This window comes from Ovis canadensis, chromosome 15 (genome assembly GCF_042477335.2).
Source record: "Ovis canadensis isolate MfBH-ARS-UI-01 breed Bighorn chromosome 15, ARS-UI_OviCan_v2, whole genome shotgun sequence".
Lineage (NCBI taxonomy): Eukaryota > Metazoa > Chordata > Mammalia > Artiodactyla > Bovidae > Ovis > Ovis canadensis.
The window spans coordinates 77,230,324-77,239,084 of NC_091259.1; the positions used below are offsets into that span (position 1 = coordinate 77,230,324).

The 8,761-nt window shown below is 40.4% G+C and overlaps 1 non-coding gene across 1 annotated transcript; it reads left to right on the plus strand.

The window, feature by feature from the left end:
* The first annotated feature begins 8,401 nt into the window (after positions 1-8,401).
* Positions 8,402-8,473, plus strand: TRNAR-ACG (transfer RNA arginine (anticodon ACG)). Its single transcript has one exon. It is a non-coding gene; the product is annotated as a tRNA-Arg (tRNA).
* Positions 8,474-8,761: the final 288 nt, after the last annotated feature.

Consider the following 8,761-nt stretch of genomic DNA (forward strand, 5'->3'; position numbering starts at 1 on the left):
GCCTTGAAAAGGTTATTTCTGCAGCATTTCTCACTAGGTTTTGAGCTACTGAGATTAAATCTTTGAAACTCAGCCACAACAGATGACAGATTCTGATTGCAAAGCCTGGCACATAAAGTGGGGTAGAGAAAAACGTATTCTTTTGTGCTTCCAAACTCTCTACCATAGGTAATACCTTGTCTACTCTTCAATTTTCTCAATTAGAAATTAAAGTGTATGGCATCTAAATAGCTCTCTAGGGTATTTATTTGCATAATATTTATATGTTTCTTAATTTTTACAGAAATGACAGCTAGTAGGAAGAAAATAATTATTCTCAATAATGCCAACCCAACAATTTCTTATCCCCATGGAGGGCACTTGGGCCAATTAATAAGAAAATTTCATCATAAGAGAAAATGATGATGCTTGTATTGCCAGATGTAGGTCAAGTATAGGCAGGAGTCTTCCCTAGAGAATGAAGAATCTGAATAACTGCCTCATGCATCCTGCTTTGTGGCTTTCATAGATCAAGCTGCCGTAGAGAAAGAACATTATGGAGGAAGAACAGGGGAAAGAGGTCTGCTGGGAATTACCCTACTGACCACAGTACCCCAGTTAATGGTGTCAGAATGTGGTCAGGAATTTGAAATTCGAAATTCTGTTCTACTGCAAATACTTTGAGAGAGATATATGTGTAGAAGAAAATACCCCTAAACCAGAGTTTTGATCCAAAGTTCAAGATAATGTCTTGGTGAATTTGCCAATAGTGAAGGTACTGTTGTATCTCAGGCCAGATGTCTAAACTAATGTCAAGATCAATAGCTTCTTTGGGCATCATTTTCTCCAAGCCCCATACCCGTAGGTTCTAACCACTGGAACTGTAAAAGAAATGTCGGAAAGATATATAATTGTTGTTATATTTATTTTAAAACAATTGGGTCCTCCTGGTAGCTCAGATGGTAAAGCGTCTGCCTGCAATGCGGGAGACCAGGATTCGATCCCCTAGAGAAGGAAGTGGCAACCCACTCCAGTACTCTTGCCTGGAATATTCCATGGACTGAGGAGCCTGGTAGGCTACAGTCCATGGGGTCACAAAGAGTTGGACACGGCTGAGCAACTTCACTTTCACTTTCTTTCATCAACAAAGAAAATTTAAAAAAAAAAATTCTTAAACTCTAGCTAAGATCACTAAAGTAAAGGCAAAAGAGATAAAAGGATAATGGGATATATAAATATCATCTCTTTATTATGAATTCAAACTCATTAGTTCAATTATCTAGGTAATCTTCCCAATTGAATGTGTCAACTTGTTCAAAACTGAGCTTCCAATATGCCTCCCTACCCCTCAACTCAGCTTCTGCCATTATTTTCCCTATTTCAGTTAACAGCATCTCAATTATTCATTTCTCAGGTGAAACAGTCAAGGAATACACTTGGCCCTTTAACAATACAGGTGCAAAATGCTCTAGTCAACTTATACATTGATTTTTTTAAATACATTTGTATCTGAGAATGATCCCTGGTTGATTAAAACCACAGGTGCAGAACCAAAGATAAGCTGGGCTGACTATGAAGTTACACCAGGAATGTTGTAGGCAGGAAAGGGAACCCATACACCTAACCCCTGCTTGGTTCAAGGGTCAACTGTATTTGAATCCACTTTTACTTTCATACCCCACATCAAGGAAAGTGAAAGTCTCTCAGTCATGTCCCGGCTCTTTGCGACTCCATGGACCATAAAGTCTGTGAAATTCTCCAGGCCAAAGTATTGGAGTGGGTAGCCTTTCCCTTCTCTAGGGGATCTTCCCAACCCAGGGATCGAACTCAGGCCTCCTGCACTGCAAGTGGATTCTTTACCAGCTGAGCCACAAGGGAAGCCCAAGAATACTGGGGTGGATAGCCTATCCCTTCTCCCACAGATCTTCTCAACCCAGGAATTGAATCAGGGTCTCCTGCACTGCAAGCGGATTCTTTACCAACTGAGCTATCAGGGAAGCCTGATCAAAGTCTTCAGTAAATCTTATCTGTTCTATGGCAAATATATAATAATAATAATAATAATAGTAATAAATAACATATATATATATATATCTTCTCACCATTCCTACAGTGCTTTTCCAAGCCACTATCATCTCTCAGATGCTTTATTTCCTTCTTATTGTTCTCTGTCCTCAGCCTTGTTTAGACTATGCTGAACACAAAAACCAAACGTTACTGCATGCCACTTCCCAGATCAAAATTTCCCCAGTTTTCCCATTCACAAAGGACAAATACCAAAGTCTTTAATATTGATATAATCACAAGATCTAGATGGTAAGGCAGCTGTGACCTTCCTGACAGCATTTCTCTGCCTTGTTCCTTCCACTCTTTCCTATCTCTTTGATGATCTTCAAACATCCCAGACTGCAAGGAGATCAAATCAGTCAATCCTAAAGGAAATCAGTCCTGAATTCATTGGAAGGACTGATACTGAAGCTGAAACTCCAATACTTTGGCCGTCTGTTGCAAAGAACTGACTCATTGGAAAAGACCTTGATGCTGGGAAAGATCGAAGGCAGGAGGAAAAGGGGAGGACAGAGAGTGAAATGGTTGGATGGCATCACCGACTCGATAGACATGAGTTTGAGCAAGTTGGGAGTTGATGATGGACAGGGAAGCCTGGCATGCTGCAGTCCATGGGGTTAGAAAGAGTCAGACTGAGCAACTGAATTGAGCTGAACTGAACTGAAACATCCCAGACACGCCCTGCCCTCTGGACGGGAGCTGTTCCCTTGAACAGTTGTAATTCCTCTGTCTAAATGTATAGTTCTGCAAATATTTTCCTGGATCTCTTCCTTTCCCCCTCACAAATTTGCTCATATTTTTGTTGAGGTCTTCCTTGGCAATTCTAGTAAAAATGCCAACCCTACTCTATCCCAACATGCATACATGTAATACTTCTATCCCCTTGTACTGCCCTAAGGCTTCTCATAGCACTTGTCAGTATCTTTTCTTAACTACTATAACTTCTCCCTCAGTAGAAAACAATTTGCTCCCTTTGCATGACTTGTCATGAGCAGTACAGAATTTGCCCAACACAAATGATTTTCCTAATTCTAGTTCTTAGTTAGTTCAGTCGCTCAGTCATGTCCTACTCTTTGCGACCCCATGAATCACAGCACGCCAGGCCTCCCTGTCCATCACCAACTCCCAGAGTTCACTCAGGCTCACGTCCATCGAGTCTGTGATGCCATCCAGCCATCTCATCCTCTGTCGTCCCCTTCTCTTCCTGACCACAATCCCTCCCAGCATCAGAGTCTTTTCCAATGAGTCAACTCTTCGCATGAGGTGTCCAAAGTACTGGAGCTTCAGCTTTAGCATCATTCCTTCCAAAGAAATCCCAGGGCTGATCTCCTACAGAATGGACTGGTTGGATCTCCTTGCAGTCCAAGGGACTCTCAAGAGTCTTCTCCAACACCACACTTCAAAAGCATTAATTCTTTGGTGCTCAGCCTTCTTCACAGTCCAACTCTCACATCCATACATGACCACTGGAAAAACCATAGCCTTGACTAGACGGACCTTAGTTGGCAAAGTAAAGTCTCTGCTTTTGAATATACTATCTAGGTTGGTCATAACTTTTCTTCCAAGGAGTAAGCGTCTTTTGATTTCATGGCTGCAATCACCATCTGCAGTGATTTTGGAGCCAAAAAAAAAAAAAAATAAAGTCTGACAGTTTCCACTGTTTCCCCATCTATTTCCCATGAAGTGATGGGACCAGATGCCATGATCTTCGTTTTCTGAATGTTGAGCTTTAAGCCAACTTTTCACTCTCCTCTTTGACTTTCATCAAGAGGCTTTTGAGTTCCTCTTCACTTTCTGCCATAAGGGTGGTGTCATCTGCATATCTGAGGTTATTGATATTTCTCCCGGCAATCTTGATTCCAGCTTGTGTTTCTTCCAGTCCAGGGTTTCTCATGATGTACTCTGCATAGAAGTTAAATAAGCAGGGTGACAATATACAGCCTTGACGTACTCCTTTTCCTATTTGGAACCAGTCTGTTATGTGTTGGACAAAAAGAGGGTTAAGGGAATACTGAATAGTGTGACTGATAAAAGGAACATATATGGGATTATATAAAGAAGAAAAGAATAGATACATTTTAAAGTACATTTTTAAAAGTTTGAACTTCCCTGGTGGTCCAGTAATTAAAACTCCGCACTTCCACTGCAGGGGGCAAGGGTTTGATCCCTGGGTCAGGGAATTAAGATCCTGCATGGAAATGGCCACCCACTCCAATACTTTTTCCAGGGAAATTCCATGGACGGAGAAGTCTGGTGGACTACACTCCATGGAGTCACAAAAGAGTTGGACATGACTGAGCAACTAATACTACTAATCCATACTAGGCCATATCTCAGGTGGCAGTAGTGGTAAAGAAACTGTCTGCCAGTGCAACAGATGCAAGAGACCTGGGTTCAATCCCTGGGGTGGGAAGATCCCCTGGAGAAGGAAATGGCAATCTACTCCAGCACTCTTCACTGTTAAAATTCCATACACAGAAGAGCTTGGTGGGCTACAGTCCATGGAATTACGAAGATCTGGACGTGACTGAACACTTGTCTGGAGAAAGCAATGGCACCCGACTCCAGTGCTCTCGCCTGGAAAATCCCATGGACGGAGGAGCCTGGTAGGCTGCAGTCCATCGGGTCGCTAGGAGTCGGACAGTACTGAAGCGACTCAGCAGCAGCAGCAGCAGCAGAGCATTTGTCAGTAGTCAGCAATGCTGTATGGCAGGATTAATAAAAAAAAAAAAAAGACAGAAAGAAATATAGAGTATCTATTTAAAAAAAAATTAACAATAGCCAAACATACACTTCAACTCTTCATATCTGCCACCTTTTTTTTTTTTTCCCCAAAACTCTATGGTGCATTTTCCAAAGCATTTTTTTCTATATATGACAATGCCATCAAGATTTCGCCCATCCAAGTTGTAACCAGGTCCAACCTTAATTCACTTCTGAGATCAGATGAGATCAGGTACTTTCAGGGTGGGAGAGCAGAGACAAAATTTCTACACAGAAATCATATACACATAATCAAAGATGATTTTAGAGTCATGTTAATTTGATGCTTTCTTTTGTTATCAAATGTAGGAAGTGAAAGTGTTTTCCCTCCAGAATGAAAATATTTAGTCTATCTTTCCCAAAACCTCTTGTGCAAAATACCATATATTTTATTTCTAAAAACAGCAACTCTAAAAAGTTATTTATGTGGCATACTAAATGAGTCAATATTCATTTTAAGGTAGATGCTGAGAATGCCAACTTCCTTTTAAAATAAAGACTATTTTTTTTTTTTTACCTAAAAATACCATCACTTCATGGGAAATAGATGGGGAAACAGTGGAAACAGTGTCAGACTTTATTTTCTGGGGCTCCAGAATCACTGCAGATGGTGCTTGCAGCCATGAAATAAAAGATGCTTACTCCTTGGAAGGAAAGTTATGACAAACCTAGATAGCATATTCAAAAGCAGAGACATTATTTTGCCAACAAAGGTCCATCTAGTCAAGGCTATGATTTTTCCAGTGGTCATGTATGGATGTGAGAGTTGGATTGCGAAGAAAGCTGAGCACCAAAGAACTGATGCTTTTGAACTGTGGTGTTGGAGAAGACTCTTTAAGAGTCCCTTGGACTGCAAGGAGATCCAACCAGTCCATTCTAAAGGAGATCAGCCCTGGGATTTCTTTGGAAGGAATGATGCCAAAGCTGAAACTGCAGTACTTTGGCCACCTCATGGGAAGAGTTGACTCACTGGAAAAGACTCTGATGCTGGGAGGGATTGTGGTCAGGAGGAGAAGGGGACAACAGAGGATGAGATGGCTGGATGGCATCACCGACTCAATGGACGTGAGTTGAGTGAACTCCGGGAGGTTGTGATGGATAGGGAGGCCTGGCGTGCTGCATTTCATGGGGTCGCAAAGAGTCAGACACGGCTGAGTGACTGAAATGAACTGAACTGAACCTCTATTTATGAAATAGCATGATTTAATGAGTTTTCTAAGAGCAAAGAAAATATTCACACTTTTTACTTCACACATATACCAATTGAATCATAAGTTAAAAGATCATTACATCAAAAATGTAATTAAAATAGAATTTGGCACACAGTTTTTATTTTTCTATCCAAAATAATCATTAGCAGGTTTCCATGGAAACACTTCTGTACATTAATACCCCATGTAAATAGCTATTTATTCAAATATCTATTTAGAGTCAGTGCAAAATTGCCATCATGGTTCACGTATATTTGAGAAGAGGACAAATACACCAAAGGTGTATTATGTTTTATCTTTTGGTATGGACATGATCCACATAGGTACCAATTGCTTCAAAGATAACCTAAGAGTTAACATTCTTAATTGGAGACCACACAGTGAAAAATATTTATTCATTAGGCATAAGTTCTAACTAGGTCTTACCTTTTGGTGATTTTACAGTGTGACTCATTGCTCAATAAAGATTTTGTCAGAGCAGGCATTAAAGACTTAAGTGTAATTACCATTCAAAGTACACAGTTATATTGAATAAGTCATTTGAAACAAAGTCTACTTAAAGCAGTGTGAACTGCCTCTGTTTGAACAAATGCTGTTTTTAATGCTCAAAGTTGTATTTAGTTATTTAAAATAACGTGTCAAATTTGCAGCTTTGTGAACTACTTTGGTACAGGATATTCCGAAGGAGCAAAAAAAAAAATTCTTTCATAGATAGAAATAAAGCTATTTTAATGCTAAGAAATCTGCTAAAAACTCAGTGGCCCTTCACCAGAGCAAGCATTATTTTACACTTCTAACAAACTTGTTCTTTATTCTTGAACACTTAGACTATCATTTAAAAAAGGAATTTATTTCTCTCTTTTTGATATTTTATAAACTCATATATTTGTTTCATTTCACAATATTTTCTTTGGCTTCTTGCAATTTTTGTCAGCAAGAAAAATGTTGGTTATTAGATGTTTCTAGTCCCCTTCCACCCCAAAAGTTTCACATGTGTCTGTATAAGTGTATGAGTGCACACACACCCCCAACACACATCCGAGTTTATAAATTCTCCTGAGGAAGCCATTAACGGAGCTTCACACAGAAAAATTAAATGAGGATAGCAAAGAAAGTAATAATAATTTGAAAAAATGAGAAAAAAGAATCCATAATTCATCTGATAGTATAAGGTCACTGGGCTTCCCTAATAGCTCAGTTGGTAAAGAATCTTCCTGCAATGCAGGAGACCCCAGTTCGATTCCTGGGTCGGGAAGGTCCCCTGAAGAAGGAAATAGCATCCCACTCCATCCCCTGAAGAAGGAAATGACATCCTACTCTAGTATTTTTGCCTAGAGAATCCCATGGACAAAGGAGCCTAGCAGGCTCCTTTGGGGTCACAAGAGTCAGACACGACTTAGCAACTAAAGAGATAGAGAGAGATAAGGTCACTTCCCCTGTCACTGGCATTTTAAACTGTCTTTTCCAACCTTAGACCCTCCCCCACCACACATTCACCTCACAAACACACTAACCAAAAGTAAAGTGATTGGGTTACTCGGCAGAAAGCTCAAAGATGTAGGCAATAATAAAAATAAATTACCCTAGGAGAAGGCAATGGCACCCCACTCCAGTACTCTTGCCTGGAAAAGCCCATGGACGGAGGAGCCTGGTAGGCTGCAGTCCACGGGGTTGCACAGAGTCGGACACGACTGAAGCGACTTAGAAGCATGTGTCTGAATGCAGTATACACTAGAATGTAAGATAATCTTCCATATATACAGAGAACTTTCATTCAATGTTTTCTTGGTTGACATGTTTCTACAACATTCTTTGAAAATACTTATTTCATTAATTTCGTTGTAATAGTGCATGAAATTATATGTCATAAGCAGTAGGGTAGCCATTTAGAAATATTGCTGTTTTTATGTTGCTGCTGCTGCTAAGTTGAGTCAGTCATGTCTGACTCTGTGTGACCCCATAGATGGCAGCCCACCAGGCTCCTCTGTCCCTGGGATTCTCCAGGCAAGAATACTGTAGTGGGTGTTAGTATTTTATGAAAACTTATTAAAGCTCTCTTTGTCCCTCTTGAGTGTCGGTGTATGGGTTTTTATTGGATTCATTGTCTGGATAAGCTAGGTTTTTAGAACATACAAAATTTACTTTCATCAAAGTCTTGTGACATTGTGCATCATGTATGTTTCATCACTGAAATTTTTATTCCAGCCACAGGACCCATTCATATCCATTAGAACAAGTTTGTCTGTTATAGCTCATCTATAGTTATGCTAGTGAGGTCTACGATATAATCACTAACTCTATTGCTATTTATAAGGAGATTTTGTAAAGGCCTGTTTACAATCCTGTTTATCCTAGTTATTATGAAAAAAGTTCCCAGGACTTCCCTGGTGGCTCAGATGGTAAAGTGTCTGTCTACGATGCAGGAGACCCAGGTTCGAGCCCTGGGTTGGGAAGATCCCCTGGAGGAGGAAATGGTAATCCACTCCAGTACTATTGCCTGGAAAATCCCATGGACAGAGGAGCCTGGAAGGCTAGTCTATGGGGTCGCAAAGAGTCGGACACGACTGAGCAACTTCACTTTCACTTTCCCAGGAATAGTCACAATCTGACTTAAACTTGCTTATGTGCTAAGTTTCTTCAGGCTTGTCTACTCTTTACCATCCCTTGGACTGTAGGCAACCCCCGTCCCCAGGCTCCTCTCTCCGTGGGTTTCTCCAGGCAAGAACACTGGAGTGTGTTGT